Source organism: Netta rufina (genome assembly GCF_964035555.1).
Source record: "Netta rufina genome assembly, chromosome: 10".
NCBI lineage: Eukaryota > Metazoa > Chordata > Aves > Anseriformes > Anatidae > Netta > Netta rufina.
In genome coordinates, this window is record NC_140133.1 from 999,119 (window position 1) to 1,017,927 (window position 18,809).

The following is an 18,809-nucleotide window of genomic DNA, read 5'->3' on the forward strand; positions in this document are numbered from 1 at the left end:
CCTAACACGTATTTGTAGCCTTAACCTTACCGTTCCCCTTACCCTTACCTTTACTGTCTCCGTTACCCTTACACTTACACTTACCATAAACCTTAACCTTAACCTTACCCTTATCATAAGCCATACAACAACACTTACATGTACACTTACACTTGCACTTACCCTAGCAATTACTCGTACAATTACACTTAACCTTACTATTAAGCTAACCCTAAACCTTACCCTTATCCTAACACTTACCCTTATCCTAAACCTTACCCTTTCTGCTACACTTACCCTTTGCCTAATTCTAAACCTTACCCTAACCCTCACCCTTACCTAAATCTAACCATTACCCTAACCCTCACCCTTACCCTTACCATTATACTTACTTTTACCCTTAACCTAAACCTTACCCCAACCCTTACTCTGACCCTTACATTAACCCTAACCCTTACCCTAACCCTAACTCTAATCCTAACCCTTAACCTAAACCTTACACTTAATCTTAACTTTAACCTTACCCTTAAACTAATACATACCCTTACGATTCCCTCACCATAACCCTAAAATTAACCGTAACCATTACCCTAACACTTATCCTTACCGAACCCTAACCCTAACCCTTACTCTAACTTTTACCCTGACCCGTACCCTTAGACTTCCCCTTCCCCTTCCCCTTACTCTTCCCCTTACCCTAACCCTTACCCTTACACTTACGGTTACCATTAACCTTACCCTTACCCTAACACTTACCCTTACCGTATCCCTTACACTTATCCTTATCCATACAACTTACGCTTACCCTAACACTTAACCTTAACCTAACCCTAAGCCTAAACCTTACCTGAACCCTTACCCTGACCCTTACATTAACCCTTACCCTAAAACTTACACTTAACCTTAACCTTCCCCTTAACCTTAACCTAATACTTACCCTTACTTTTCCCTCACCCTAACCCTAAAATTAACCCTAACCATTACCGCAACACTTACCCTTACCCTAACCCTTACTCTAACCCTTACCCTTACCATAACCCATAGTTTAACACATACTTCTACCCGTACCCTTACCCTTACCGTAACCCTTACCTTTACTGTCTCCGTTACCCTTACACTTACACTTAACATAAACCTTAACCTTACCCTTATCATAAGCCATACAACAACACTTACATGTACTCTTACACTTGCACTTACCCTAGCAATTACTCGTACAATTACCCTTAACCTTACTATTAAGCTAATCCTAAACCTTACCCTTATCCTAACACTTACCCTTATCCTAAACCTTACCCTTTCTGCTACACTTACCCTTTGCCTAATTCTTACCCTTACCCTAACCCTCACCCTTACCTAAATCTAAACATTACCCTAACCTTCACCCTTACCCTTACCATTATACTTACTTTTACCCTTAACCTAAACCTTACCCCAACCCTTACCCTGACCCTTACATTAACCCTAACCCTTACCCTAAACCTTACACTTACTCTTAACGTTAACCTTAGCTGTAACCTAATACTTACCCTTATGTTTCCCTCACCCTAACCCTAAAATTAACCCTAACCATTACCCTAACACTTACCGTTACCCTAACCCTTACTCTAACCCTTACAATGACCCATACACTTACACATACCCTTACCCTTACTCTTACCCTTACTCTACCCCTTACCATAGCTCATACCCTAACACATAGTTCTACTTTTAAACTTACTGTTACCCTTACCCTTCCTCTAACTGTTACTCTTACACTTATCCTTAACATAAAACTTACTCTTAACCTTAACCTTACCGTAAGCCATAGAACAACACTTACATGTTCACTTATGTTTCCACTTACCCTAGCAACTACTCGTACAATTAACCTTACCCTTACCCTTACCAAACCATTACCCTTACCCTTAACCTAACCCTCAACCGTACCCTTATCCTAACACTTACCCTTACCTAATCCTTACCCTTTCTGCTACACTTACGCTTTGCCTAATTCTAAACCTTACCCTAAACCTCACCCTTACCCTTATCATTATGCTTACTTTAACCCTTACCCTAAAACTTACCCAACCCTTACCCTGACCCTTACATTAACCCTAAACCTTACCCTAAACCTTACACTTACTCTTAACCTTAACCTTACCCTTAACATTAACCTAGTACTTATGCATACGTTTTCCTGACTTTAACCCTAACCCTAACCCTAACCCTAACCCTTACTCTAACCCTTACCCTGACCTGTACCCTTACACTTACCCTTACCCTTATACTTACCCTAATTCTTACCCATACCATAACCCATACCCTAACACATATTTGTACCCTTAACCTTACCGTTACAATTAACCTTACCCTTACACTTACCCTTACTCTATCCGTTAACCTTACGCTTACCCTTAACATAAACCTTACCCTTGACCTTACCTTTACCATAAGCCATACAACAACACTTACATGTACACTTACACTTACACTTACCCTAGCAATTACTCGTACAATTACCCTTACCCTTACCCTTACCCTTAACCTAAGCCGAAACCTTAAACCTTACAGTAAACCTTATCCTTTCTGCTACACTTACCCTTAGCCTAAATCTAAACCTTACACTTACCCTTACTGTAACCCTCACCCTTATCATTACCATTACCCTTACTCTTACCCTTACCCTAACCCTTCTCCTTACACTTACTGTTACCTTTAACATTACCCTTACCCTAACACTTACACTTATCCTTATCCATACCTTTACCCTAATCCTTACTCTTAACCTAACGCTAACCCTAAACCTTACCCCAGCCCTTACCCTGACCCTTACATTAACCCTAACCCTTACCCTAAAACTTACACTTACTCTTAACCTTAACCTTACCCTTAACCATTACCCTAACACTTACCCTAACCCTAACCCTAAACCTAACCCTTACTCTAACCCTTACCCTGACCCGTACCCTTACACTTACCCTTACCCTAATCCTTACCCTTACCATAACCCATACCCTAACACGTATTTGTAGCCTTAACCTTACCGTTCCCCTTACCCTTACCTTTACTGTCTCCGTTACCCTTACACTTACACTTACCATAAACCTTAACCTTACCCTTACCCTTATCATAAGCCATACAACAACACTTACATGTACTCTTACACTTGCACTTACCCTAGCAATTACTCGTACAATTACCCTTAACCTTACTATTAAGCTAATCCTAAACCTTACCCTTATCCTAACACTTACCCTTATCCTAAACCTTACCCTTTCTGCTACACTTACCCTTTGCCTAATTCTTACCCTTACCCTAACCCTCACCCTTACCTAAATCTAACCATTACCCTAACCCTCACCCTTACCCTTACCATTATACTTACTTTTACCCTTAACCTAAACCTTACCCCAACCCTTACTCTGACCCTTACATTAACCCTAACCCTTACCCTGACCCTAACTCTAATCCTAACCCTTAACCTAAACCTTACACTTAATCTTAACTTTAACCTTACCCTTAAACTAATACATACCCTTACGATTCCCTCACCATAACCCTAAAATTAACCGTAACCATTACCCTAACACTTATCCTTACCGAACCGTAACCCTAACCCTTACTCTAACTTTTACCCTGACCCGTACCCTTAGACTTCCCCTTCCCCTTCCCCTTACTCTTCCCCTTACCCTAACCCTTACCCTTACACTTACGGTTACCATTAACCTTACCCTTACCCTAACACTTACCCTTACCGTATCCCTTACACTTATCCTTATCCATACAACTTACGCTTACCCTAACACTTAACCTTAACCTAACCCTAAGCCTAAACCTTACCTGAACCCTTACCCTGACCCTTACATTAACCCTTACCCTAAAACTTACACTTAACCTTAACCTTCCCCTTAACCTTAACCTAATACTTACCCTTACTTTTCCCTCACCCTAACCCTAAAATTAACCCTAACCATTACCGCAACACTTACCCTTACCCTAACCCTTACTCTAACCCTTACCCTTACCATAACCCATAGTTTAACACATACTTCTACCCGTACCCTTACCCTTACCGTAACCCTTACCTTTACTGTCTCCGTTACCCTTACACTTACACTTAACATAAACCTTACCCTTACCCTTATCATAAGCCATACAACAACACTTACATGTACTCTTACACTTGCACTTACCCTAGCAATTACTCGTACAATTACCCTTAACCTTACTATTAAGCTAACCCTAAACCTTACCCTTATCCTAACACTTACCCTTATCCTAAACCTTACCCTTTCTGCTACACTTACCCTTTGCCTAATTCTTACCCTTACCCTAACCCTCACCCTTACCTAAATCTAACCATTACCCTAACCTTCACCCTTACCCTTACCATTATACTTACTTTTACCCTTAACCTAAACCTTACCCCAACCCTTACCCTGACCCTTACATTAACCCTAACCCTTACCCTAACCCGAACCCTAACCCTAACCCTAACCGTAACCCTTACTCTAACCCTTACCCTTAACCTAAACCTTACACTTAATCTTAACTTTAACCTTACCCTTAAACTAATACATACCCTCACGATTCCCTCACCTTAACCCTAAAATTAACCGTAACCTTTACCCTAACACTTATCCTTACCGAACCCTAACCCTTACTCTAACTTTTACCCTGACCCGTACCCTTAGACTTCCCCTTCCCCTTCCCCTTACTCTTACCCTTACCCTAACCCTTACCCTTACACTAACGGTTACCATTTACCTTACCCTTACCCTAACACCCTTACCCTATCCCTTACACTTATCCTTATCCATACAACTTACGCTTACCCTAACACTTAACCTTAACCTAACCCTAAGCCTAAACCTTACCTGAACCCTTACCCTGACCCTTACATTAACCCTTACCCTAAAACTTACACTTAACCTTAACCTTCCCCTTAACCTTAACCTAATACTTACCCTTACTTTTCCCTCACCCTAACCCTAAAATTAACCCTAACCATTACCACAACACTTACCTTTACCCTAACCCTTACTCTAACCCTTACCCTTACCATAACCCATAGTTTAACACATACTTCTACCCGTACCCTTACCCTTACCGTAACCCGTACCCTTACCCTTACCGTAACCCTTACCCTTACCCTTTCCCTATCCCTATCACTTACCCTTAACCTAACCCTAAACCTTACCCTTATCCTAACACTTACCCTTACCGTAAACCTTGACCTTTCGGCTACACTTACCCTTAGCCTAAATGTAAACCTTACACTTACCCTTAGCCTAACCCTCACCCTTAACATTACCCATACCCTTACTCTTACCCTTACCCGAACCCTTCTCCTTACACTTACTGTTACCTTTAACATTACCTTTACCCTAACACTTACACTTATCCTTATCCATACCCTTACCCTTACCGTAATCCTTACCCTTAACCTAACGCTAACCCTAAACCTTACCCCAGCCCTTACCCTGACCCTTACATTAACCCTAACCCTTACCCTAAAACTTACACTTACTCTTAACCTTACCCTTAACCATTACCCTAACACTTACCCTTATGTATCCCTCACCCTAACCCTAAAATTAACCCTAACCATTACCCTAACACTTACCCTTACCCTAACCCTAACCGTAACTCTAACCCTTACTCTAAACCTTACCCTGACCCGTACCCTTATTCTTACCCTTACACTAACCCTTACCCTTACCATAACCCATACCCTAACACGTACTTGTAGCCTTAACCTTACCGTTCCCCTTACCCTTACCTTTACTGTCTCCGTTACCCTTACACTTACACTTACCATAAACCTTAACCTTAACCTTACCCTTATCATAAGCCATACAACAACACTTACATGTACTCTTACACTTGCACTTACCCTAGCAATTACTCGTACAATTACCCTTAACCTTACTATTAAGCTAATCCTAAACCTTACCCTTATCCTAACACTTACCCTTATCCTAAACCTTACCCTTTCTGCTACACTTACCCTTTGCCTAATTCTAAACCTTACCCTAACCCTCACCCTTACCTAAACCTAACCATTACCCTCACCCTCACCCTTACCATTATACTTACTTTTACCCTTAACCTAAACCTTACCCCAACCCTTACCCTGACCCTTACATTAACCCTAACCCTTACCCTAAACCTTACACTTACTCTTAACGTTAACCTTAGCTGTAACCTAATACTTACCCTTATGTTTCCCTCACCCTAACCCTAAAATTAACCCTAACCATTACCCTAACACTTACCGTTACCCTAACCCTTACTCTAACCCTTACAATGACCCATACACTTACACATACCCTTACCCTTACTCTTACCCTTACTCTACCCCTTACCATAGCTCATACCCTAACACATAGTTCTACTTTTAAACTTACTGTTACCCTTACCCTTCCTCTAACTGTTACTCTTACACTTATCCTTAACATAAAACTTACTCTTAACCTTAACCTTACCGTAAGCCATAGAACAACACTTACATGTTCACTTATGTTTCCACTTACCCTAGCAACTACTCGTACAATTAACCTTACCCTTACCCTTACCAAACCATTACCCTTACCCTTAACCTAACCCTCAACCGTACCCTTATCCTAACACTTACCCTTACCTAATCCTTACCCTTTCTGCTACACTTACGCTTTGCCTAATTGTAGTGGGTTTACGTGGCAAGGTTTTGGTAGCAGGGAGCCATAGGGGTGGTTTCTGTGAGAAAGATCTAGAAGCTGCCCCATGTTTGGGAAGGGCCCCATTGTTTTCCAGATCCGAGCCAATAAGCGATGTTGTTTTTCGCCTCTGTGAGAGCATATTTAAGACAGGGAAAAAACGCTGCGCCACACAGCAGCCGGGAGAGTGAGAGGAGCGAGGAACAGCCTTGCGCCAAGGTCAGTGTAGAAGGAGGGGGAGAGGTGCTCCAGGCGCCGGAGCAGAAGTCCCCTGCGGCCTGTGGTGAGGACCATGGTGAAGCAGGATGTCCCCCTGCAGCCCATGGAGTATCACGGTGGAGCAGGGTTCCACGCTGCAGCCCGTGGAGGAGACCACGGTGGAGCAGGTGGCCCTGCACCGATGGAGGCTGCCGCCTGTGGAAGACCCCTGCCGGAGCAGATTCTGGGCCGGACCTGTAGCCCGTGGAGAGGAGCCCACGCAGGAGCAGGTGATCTGGCAGGAGCTGCTGCCCGTAGGGGAGCCAGGTTGGAGCAGTTTTCTCCTGAGGGATGGACCCCGTGGTACGGACCCATATCTGGAGCAGTTCTGGAAGAGCTGCTGCCTGTGGGAAGCCCACGCCGGATCAGTTCATCAAGGACTGCATCCCGTGGGTGGGACCCCACAGCACAGGGGACGAGAGTGACCGAGAAGGAGCGGCAGAGAAGAAGTGCTGTAGACTGACCATAACCCCCATTCCCCGTTCCCCTGCGCCGCTCGGGGGGAGGAGGTGGAAGAGGGTGGATGGGGGGAAGGTGCTTTTGTTTTTTTTTTTTTTTTTTTTCCTTTGTTTTCTCACTTCTCTCGCTTGTTAGTTGTAGGCAATAAATCTTACTATCTCCTTATGCCGAGTCTGTTTTGCCCGTTACAATAATTATTGCGTGATTTTCTCGTCCTTATCTCAATCCTTGAGCCCTTTTCACATATTTTCTCCCCATTCCTCTTTGAGGAGGGGGAGTGAGAGAGCGGCTGTGGTGGAGCTCGGCTACCCACTCGAGCGGAACCACGACAGTCTTTTTTGGCGCCCAACGTGGGGCTCAAGGAATTTGAGATAAGGATGATAGTTAGTAGAAGTAACGGGCAAAAATATGTGCAGGATGATTGTTAGGAATGTACAAGTTGTGAAGAATTTAAGAAAGCAGTAACTGTGATATGTTAGTGTGGTGAAGGGACGAGGGGTGGTGTGTGTGTAAAATGTCCACCTTGTCGGTGCTGTGATGATGTTATGTTCATTTTGGTGTGGTGAATTCTTTTTCTTTTTGATGTAAGTGAAGTTTGTGAAGGTTGTTGTGATAATTGTAAAGTAAGAGTATGTTGTGAGTAGTCTTAAATATGCTTTTAACAGAGGCGAGGGGTGGAATGTAGTGGGTTTACGTGGCAAGGTTTTGGTAGCAGGGAGCCATAGGGGTGGTTTCTGTGAGAAAGATCTAGAAGCTGCCCCATGTTTGGGAAGGGCCCCATTGTTTTCCAGATCCGAGCCAATAAGCGATGTTGTTTTTCGCCTCTGTGAGAGCATATTTAAGACAGGGAAAAAACGCTGCGCCACACAGCAGCCGGGAGAGTGAGAGGAGCGAGGAACAGCCTTGCGCCAAGGTCAGTGTAGAAGGAGGGGGAGAGGTGCTCCAGGCGCCGGAGCAGAAGTCCCCTGCGGCCTGTGGTGAGGACCATGGTGAAGCAGGATGTCCCCCTGCAGCCCATGGAGTATCACGGTGGAGCAGGGTTCCACGCTGCAGCCCGTGGAGGAGACCACGGTGGAGCAGGTGGCCCTGCACCGATGGAGGCTGCCGCCTGTGGAAGACCCCTGCCGGAGCAGATTCTGGGCCGGACCTGTAGCCCGTGGAGAGGAGCCCACGCAGGAGCAGGTGATCTGGCAGGAGCTGCTGCCCGTAGGGGAGCCAGGTTGGAGCAGTTTTCTCCTGAGGGATGGACCCCGTGGTACGGACCCATATCTGGAGCAGTTCTGGAAGAGCTGCTGCCTGTGGGAAGCCCACGCCGGATCAGTTCATCAAGGACTGCATCCCGTGGGTGGGACCCCACAGCACAGGGGACGAGAGTGACCGAGAAGGAGCGGCAGAGAAGAAGTGCTGTAGACTGACCATAACCCCCATTCCCCGTTCCCCTGCGCCGCTCGGGGGGAGGAGGTGGAAGAGGGTGGATGGGGGGAAGGTGCTTTTGTTTTTTTTTTTTTTTTTTTTTCCTTTGTTTTCTCACTTCTCTCGCTTGTTAGTTGTAGGCAATAAATCTTACTATCTCCTTATGCCGAGTCTGTTTTGCCCGTTACAATAATTATTGCGTGATTTTCTCGTCCTTATCTCAATCCTTGAGCCCTTTTCACATATTTTCTCCCCATTCCTCTTTGAGGAGGGGGAGTGAGAGAGCGGCTGTGGTGGAGCTCGGCTACCCACTCGAGCGGAACCACGACACTAATTCTAAACCTTACCCTAAACCTCACCCTTACCCTTATCATTATGCTTACTTTAACCCTTACCCTAAAACTTACCCAACCCTTACCCTGACCCTTACATTAACCCTAAACCTTACCCTAAACCTTACACTTACTCTTAACCTTAACCTTACCCTTAACATTAACCTAGTACTTATGCATACGTTTTCCTGACTTTAACCCTAACCCTAACCCTAACCCTAACCCTTACTCTAACCCTTACCCTGACCTGTACCCTTACACTTACCCTTACCCTTATACTTACCCTAATTCTTACCCATACCATAACCCATACCCTAACACATATTTGTACCCTTAACCTTACCGTTACAATTAACCTTACCCTTACACTTACCCTTACTCTATCCGTTAACCTTACGCTTACCCTTAACATAAACTTTACCCTTGACCTTACCTTTACCATAAGCCATACAACAACACTTACATGTACACTTACACTTACACTTACCCTAGCAATTACTCGTACAATTACCCTTACCCTTACCCTTACCCTTAACCTAAACCGAAACCTTAAACCTTACAGTAAACCTTATCCTTTCTGCTACACTTACCCTTAGCCTAAATCTAAACCTTACACTTACCCTTACTGTAACCCTCACCCTTATCATTACCATTACCCTTACTCTTACCCTTACCCTAACCCTTCTCCTTACACTTACTGTTACCTTTAACATTTCCCTTACCCTAACACTTACACTTATCCTTATCCATACCCTTACCCTAATCCTTACTCTTAACCTAACGCTAACCCTAAACCTTACCCCAGCCCTTACCCTGACCTTTACATTAACCCTAACCCTTACCCTAAAACTTACACTTACTCTTAACCTTACCCTTAACCATTACCCTAACACTTACCCTAACCCTAACCCTAAACCTAACCCTTACTCTAACCCTTACCCTGACCCGTACCCTTACACTTACCCTTACCCTAATCCTTACCCTTACCATAACCCATACCCTAACACGTATTTGTAGCCTTAACCTTACCGTTCCCCTTACCCTTACCTTTACTGTCTCCGTTACCCTTACACTTACACTTACCATAAAATTTAACCTTAACCTTACCCTTATCATAAGCCATACAAAAACTCTTACATGTACACTTACACTTGCACTTACCCTAGCAATTACTCGTACAATTACCCTTAACCTTACTATTAAGCTAACCCTAAACCTTACCCTTATCCTAACACTTACCCTTATCCTAAACCTTACCCTTTCTGCTACACTTACCCTTTGCCTAATTCTTACCCTTACCCTAACCCTCACCCTTACCTAAATCTAACCATTACCCTAACCCTCACCCTTACCCTTACCATTATACTTACTTTTACCCTTAACCTAAACCTTACCCCAACCCTTACTCTGACCCTTACATTAACCCTAACCCTTACCCTGACCCTAACTCTAATCCTAACCCTTAACCTAAACCTTACACTTAATCTTAACTTTAACCTTACCCTTAAACTAATACATACCCTTACGATTCCCTCACCATAACCCTAAAATTAACCGTAACCATTACCCTAACACTTATCCTTACCGAACCGTAACCCTAACCCTTACTCTAACTTTTACCCTGACCCGTACCCTTAGACTTCCCCTTCCCCTTCCCCTTACTCTTCCCCTTACCCTAACCCTTACCCTTACACTTACGGTTACCATTAACCTTACCCTTACCCTAACACTTACCCTTACCGTATCCCTTACACTTATCCTTATCCATACAACTTACGCTTACCCTAACACTTAACCTTAACCTAACCCTAAGCCTAAACCTTACCTGAACCCTTACCCTGACCCTTACATTAACCCTTACCCTAAAACTTACACTTAACCTTAACCTTCCCCTTAACCTTAACCTAATACTTACCCTTACTTTTCCCTCACCCTAACCCTAAAATTAACCCTAACCATTACCGCAACACTTACCCTTACCCTAACCCTTACTCTAACCCTTACCCTTACCATAACCCATAGTTTAACACATACTTCTACCCGTACCCTTACCCTTACCGTAACCCTTACCTTTACTGTCTCCGTTACCCTTACACTTACACTTAACATAAACCTTAACCTTACCCTTATCATAAGCCATACAACAACACTTACATGTACTCTTACACTTGCACTTACCCTAGCAATTACTCGTACAATTACCCTTAACCTTACTATTAAGCTAATCCTGAACCTTACCCTTATCCTAACACTTACCCTTATCCTAAACCTTACCCTTTCTGCTACACTTACCCTTTGCCTAATTCTTACCCTTACCCTAACCCTCACCCTTACCTAAATCTAAACATTACCCTAACCTTCACCCTTACCCTTACCATTATACTTACTTTTACCCTTAACCTAAACCTTACCCCAACCCTTACCCTGACCCTTACATTAACCCTAACCCTTACCCTAAACCTTACACTTACTCTTAACGTTAACCTTAGCTGTAACCTAATACTTACCCTTATGTTTCCCTCACCCTAACCCTAAAATTAACCCTAACCATTACCCTAACACTTACCGTTACCCTAACCCTTACTCTAACCCTTACAATGACCCATACACTTACACATACCCTTACCCTTACTCTTACCCTTACTCTACCCCTTACCATAGCTCATACCCTAACACATAGTTCTACTTTTAAACTTACTGTTACCCTTACCCTTCCTCTAACTGTTACTCTTACACTTATCCTTAACATAAAACTTACTCTTAACCTTAACCTTACCGTAAGCCATAGAACAACACTTACATGTTCACTTATGTTTCCACTTACCCTAGCAACTGCTCGTACAATTAACCTTACCCTTACCCTTACCAAACCATTACCCTTACCCTTAACCTAACCCTCAACCGTACCCTTATCCTAACACTTACCCTTACCTAATCCTTACCCTTTCTGCTACACTTACGCTTTGCCTAATTCTAAACCTTACCCTAAACCTCACCCTTACCCTTATCATTATGCTTACTTTAACCCTTACCCTAAAACTTACCCAACCCTTACCCTGACCCTTACATTAACCCTAAACCTTACCCTAAACCTTACACTTACTCTTAACCTTAACCTTACCCTTAACATTAACCTAGTACTTATGCATACGTTTTCCTGACTTTAACCCTAACCCTAACCCTAACCCTAACCCTTACTCTAACCCTTACCCTGACCTGTACCCTTACACTTACCCTTACCCTTATACTTACCCTAATTCTTACCCATACCATAACCCATACCCTAACACATATTTGTACCCTTAACCTTACCGTTACAATTAACCTTACCCTTACACTTACCCTTACTCTATCCGTTAACCTTACGCTTACCCTTAACATAAACCTTACCCTTGACCTTACCTTTACCATAAGCCATACAACAACACTTACATGTACACTTACACTTACCCTAGCAATTACTCGTACAATTACCCTTACCCTTACCCTTACCCTTAACCTAAGCCGAAACCTTAAACCTTACAGTAAACCTTATCCTTTCTGCTACACTTACCCTTAGCCTAAATGTAAACCTTACACTTACCCTTACTGTAACCCTCACCCTTATCATTACCATTACCCTTACTCTTACCCTTACCCTAATCCTTCTCCTTACACTTACTGTTACCTTTAACATTACCCTTACCCTAACACTTACACTTATCCTTATCCATACCCTTACCCTAATCCTTACTCTTAACCTAACGCTAACCCTAAACCTTACCCCAGCCCTTACCCTGACCTTTACATTAACCCTAACCCTTACCCTAAAACTTACACTTACTCTTAACCTTACCCTTAACCATTACCCTAACACTTACCCTAACCCTAACCCTAAACCTAACCCTTACTCTAACCCTTACCCTGACCCGTACCCTTACACTTACCCTTACCCTAATCCTTACCCTTACCATAACCCATACCCTAACACGTATTTGTAGCCTTAACCTTACCGTTCCCCTTACCCTTACCTTTACTGTCTCCGTTACCCTTACACTTACACTTACCATAAACCTTAACCTTAACCTTACCCTTATCATAAGCCATACAACAACACTTACATGTACTCTTACACTTGCACTTACCCTAGCAATTACTCGTACAATTACCCTTAACCTTACTATTAAGCTAACCCTAAACCTTACCCTTATCCTAACACTTACCCTTATCCTAAACCTTACCCTTTCTGCTACACTTACCCTTTGCCTAATTCTAAACCTTACCCTAACCCTCACCCTTACCTAAATCTAACCATTACCCTAACCCTCACCCTTACCCTTACCATTATACTTACTTTTACCCTTAACCTAAACCTTACCCCAACCCTTACTCTGACCCTTACATTAACCCTAACCCTTACCCTAACCCTAACTCTAATCCTAACCCTTAACCTAAACCTTACACTTAATCTTAACTTTAACCTTACCCTTAAACTAATACATACCCTTACGATTCCCTCACCATAACCCTAAAATTAACCGTAACCATTACCCTAACACTTATCCTTACCGAACCCTAACCCTAACCCTTACTCTAACTTTTACCCTGACCCGTACCCTTAGACTTCCCCTTCCCCTTCCCCTTACTCTTCCCCTTACCCTAACCCTTACCCTTACACTTACGGTTACCATTAAACTTACCCTTACCCTAACACTTACCCTTACCCTATCCCTTACACTTATCCTTATCCATACAACTTACGCTTACCCTAACACTTAACCTTAACCTAACCCTAAGCCTAAACCTTACCTGAACCCTTACCCTGACCCTTACATTAACCCTTACCCTAAAACTTACACTTAACCTTAACCTTCCCCTTAACCTTAACCTAATACTTACCCTTACTTTTCCCTCACCCTAACCCTAAAATTAACCCTAACCATTACCGCAACACTTACCCTTACCCTAACCCTTACTCTAACCCTTACCCTTACCATAACCCATAGTTTAACACATACTTCTACCCGTACCCTTACCCTTACCGTAACCCTTACCTTTACTGTCTCCGTTACCCTTACACTTACACTTAACATAAACCTTAACCTTACCCTTATCATAAGCCATACAACAACACTTACATGTACTCTTACACTTGCACTTACCCTAGCAATTACTCGTACAATTACCCTTAACCTTACTATTAAGCTAATCCTAAACCTTACCCTTATCCTAACACTTACCCTTATCCTAAACCTTACCCTTTCTGCTACACTTACCCTTTGCCTAATTCTAAACCTTACCCTAACCCTCACCCTTACCTAAACCTAACCATTACCCTCACCCTCACCCTTACCATTATACTTACTTTTACCCTTAACCTAAACCTTACCCCAACCCTTACCCTGACCCTTACATTAACCCTAACCCTTACCCTAAACCTTACACTTACTCTTAACGTTAACCTTAGCTGTAACCTAATACTTGCCCTTATGTTTCCCTCACCCTAACCCTAAAATTAACCCTAACCATTACCCTAACACTTACCGTTACCCTAACCCTTACTCTAACCCTTACAATGACCCATACACTTACACATACCCTTACCCTTACTCTTACCCTTACTCTACCCCTTACCATAGCTCATACCCTAACACATAGTTCTACTTTTAAACTTACTGTTACCCTTACCCTTCCTCTAACTGTTACTCTTACACTTATCCTTAACATAAAACTTACTCTTAACCTTAACCTTACCGTAAGCCATAGAACAACACTTACATGTTCACTTATGTTTCCACTTACCCTAGCAACTGCTCGTACAATTAACCTTACCCTTACCCTTACCAAACCATTACCCTTACCCTTAACCTAACCCTCAACCGTACCCTTATCCTAACACTTACCCTTACCTAATCCTTACCCTTTCTGCTACACTTACGCTTTGCCTAATTCTAAACCTTACCCTAAACCTCACCCTTACCCTTATCATTATGCTTACTTTAACCCTTACCCTAAAACTTACCCAACCCTTACCCTGACCCTTACATTAACCCTAAACCTTACCCTAAACCTTACACTTACTCTTAACCTTAACCTTACCCTTAACATTAACCTAGTACTTATGCATACGTTTTCCTGACTTTAACCCTAACCCTAACCCTAACCCTAACCCTAACCCTTACTCTAACCCTTACCCTGACCTGTACCCTTACACTTACCCTTACCCGTATACTTACCCTAATTCTTACCCATACCATAACCCATACCCTAACACATATTTGTACCCTTAACCTTACCGTTACAATTAACCTTACCCTTACACTTACCCTTACTCTATCCGTTAACCTTACGCTTACCCTTAACATAAACCTTACCCTTGACCTTACCTTTACCATAAGCCATACAACAACACTTACATGTACACTTACACTTACACTTACCCTAGCAATTACTCGTACAATTACCCTTACCCTTACCCTTACCCTTAACCTAAGCCGAAACCTTAAACCTTACAGTAAACCTTATCCTTTCTGCTACACTTACCCTTAGCCTAAATCTAAACCTTACACTTACCCTTACTGTAACCCTCACCCTTATCATTACCATTACCCTTACTCTTACCCTTACCCTAATCCTTCTCCTTACACTTACTGTTACCTTTAACATTACCCTTACCCTAACACTTACACTTATCCTTATCCATATCCTTACCCTAATCCTTACTCTTAACCTAACGCTAACCCTAAACCTTACCCCAGCCCTTACCCTGACCTTTACATTAACCCTAACCCTTACCCTAAAACTTACACTTACTCTTAACCTTACCCTTAACCATTACCCTAACACTTACCCTAACCCTAACCCTAAACCTAACCCTTACTCTAACCCTTACCCTGACCCGTACCCTTACACTTACCCTTACCCTAATCCTTACCCTTACCATAACCCATACCCTAACACGTATTTGTAGCCTTAACCTTACCGTTCCCCTTACCCTTACCTTTACTGTCTCCGTTACCCTTACACTTACACTTACCATAAACCTTAACCTTAACCTTACCCTTATCATAAGCCATACAACAACACTTACATGTACTCTTACACTTGCACTTACCCTAGCAATTACTCGTACAATTACCCTTAACCTTACTATTAAGCTAACCCTAAACCTTACCCTTATCCTAACACTTACCCTTATCCTAAACCTTACCCTTTCTGCTACACTTACCCTTTGCCTAATTCTAAACCTTACCCTAACCCTCACCCTTACCTAAATCTAACCATTACCCTAACCCTCACCCTTACCCTTACCATTATACTTACTTTTACCCTTAACCTAAACCTTACCCCAACCCTTACTCTGACCCTTACATTAACCCTAACCCTTACCCTAACCCTAACTCTAATCCTAACCCTTAACCTAAACCTTACACTTAATCTTAACTTTAACCTTACCCTTAAACTAATACATACCCTTACGATTCCCTCACCATAACCCTAAAATTAACCGTAACCATTACCCTAACACTTATCCTTACCGAACCGTAACCCTAACCCTTACTCTAACTTTTACCCTGACCCGTACCCTTAGACTTCCCCTTCCCCTTCCCCTTACTCTTCCCCTTACCCTAACCCTTACCCTTACACTTACGGTTACCATTAACCTTACCCTTACCCTAACACTTACCCTTACCGTATCCCTTACACTTATCCTTATCCATACAACTTACGCTTACCCTAACACTTAACCTTAACCTAACCCTAAGCCTAAACCTTACCTGAACCCTTACCCTGACCCTTACATTAACCCTTACCCTAAAACTTACACTTAACCTTAACCTTCCCCTTAACCTTAACCTAATACTTACCCTTACTTTTCCCTCACCCTAACCCTAAAATTAACCCTAACCATTACCGCAACACTTACCCTTACCCTAACCCTTACTCTAACCCTTACCCTTACCATAACCCATAGTTTAACACATACTTCTACCCGTACCCTTACCCTTACCGTAACCCGTACCCTTACCCTTACCGTAACCCTTACCCTTACCCTTTCCCTATCCCTATCACTTACCCTTAACCTAACCCTAAACCTTACCCTTATCCTAACACTTACCCTTACCGTAAACCTTGACCTTTCGGCTACACTTACCCTTAGCCTAAATGTAAACCTTACACTTACCCTTAGCCTAACCCTCACCCTTAACATTACCCATACCCTTACTCTTACCCTTACCCGAACCCTTCTCCTTACACTTACTGTTACCTTTAACATTACCTTTACCCTAACACTTATCCTTATCCATACCCTTACCCTTACCGTAATCCTTACCCTTAACCTAACCCTAACCCTAAACCTTACCCCAGCCCTTACCCTGACCCTTACATTAACCCTAACCCTTACCCTAAAACTTACACTTACTCTTAACCTTACCCTTAACCATTACCCTAACACTTACCCTTATGTAACCCTCACCCTAACCCTAAAATTAACCCTAACCATTACCCTAACACTTACCCTTACCCTTACCCTAACCCTAACCCTAAACGTAACTCTAACCCTTACTCTAAACCTTACCCTGACCCGTACCCTTATTCTTACCCTTACACTAACCCTTACCCTTGCCATAACCCATACCCTAACACATATTTGTAGCCTTAACCTTACCGTTCCCCTTACCCTTACCTTTACTGTCTCCGTTACCCTTACACTTACACTTACCATAAACCTTAACCTTAACCTTACCCTTATCATAAGCCATACAACAACACTTACATGTACTCTTACACTTGCACTTACCCTAGCAATTACTCGTACAATTACCCTTAACCTTACTATTAAGCTAATCCTAAACCTTACCCTTATCCTAACACTTACCCTTATCCTAAACCTTACCCTTTCTGCTACACTTACCCTTTGCCTAATTCTAAACCTTACCCTAACCCTCACCCTTACCTAAACCTAACCATTACCCTCACCCTCACCCTTACCATTATACTTACTTTTACCCTTAACCTAAACCTTACCCCAACCCTTACCCTGACCCTTACATTAACCCTAACCCTTACCCTAAACCTTACACTTACTCTTAACGTTAACCTTAGCTGTAACCTAATACTTGCCCTTATGTTTCCCTCACCCTAACCCTAAAATTAACCCTAACCATTACCCTAACACTTACCGTTACCCTAACCCTTACTCTAACCCTTACAATGACCCATACACTTACACATACCCTTACCCTTACTCTTACCCTTACTCTACCCCTTACCATAGCTCATACCCTAACACATAGTTCTACTTTTAAACTTACTGTTACCCTTACCCTTCCTCTAACTGTTACTCTTACACTTATCCTTAACATAAAACTTACTCTTAACCTTAACCTTACCGTAAGCCATAGAACAACACTTACATGTTCACTTATGTTTCCACTTACCCTAGCAACTACTCGTACAATTAACCTTACCCTTACCCTTACCAAACCATTACCCTTACCCTTAACCTAACCCTCAACCGTACCCTTATCCTAACACTTACCCTTACCTAATCCTTACCCTTTCTGCTACACTTACGCTTTGCCTAATTCTAAACCTTACCCTAAACCTCACCCTTACCCTTATCATTATGCTTACTTTAACCCTTACCCTAAAACTTACCCAACCCTTACCCTGACCCTTACATTAACCCTAAACCTTACCCTAA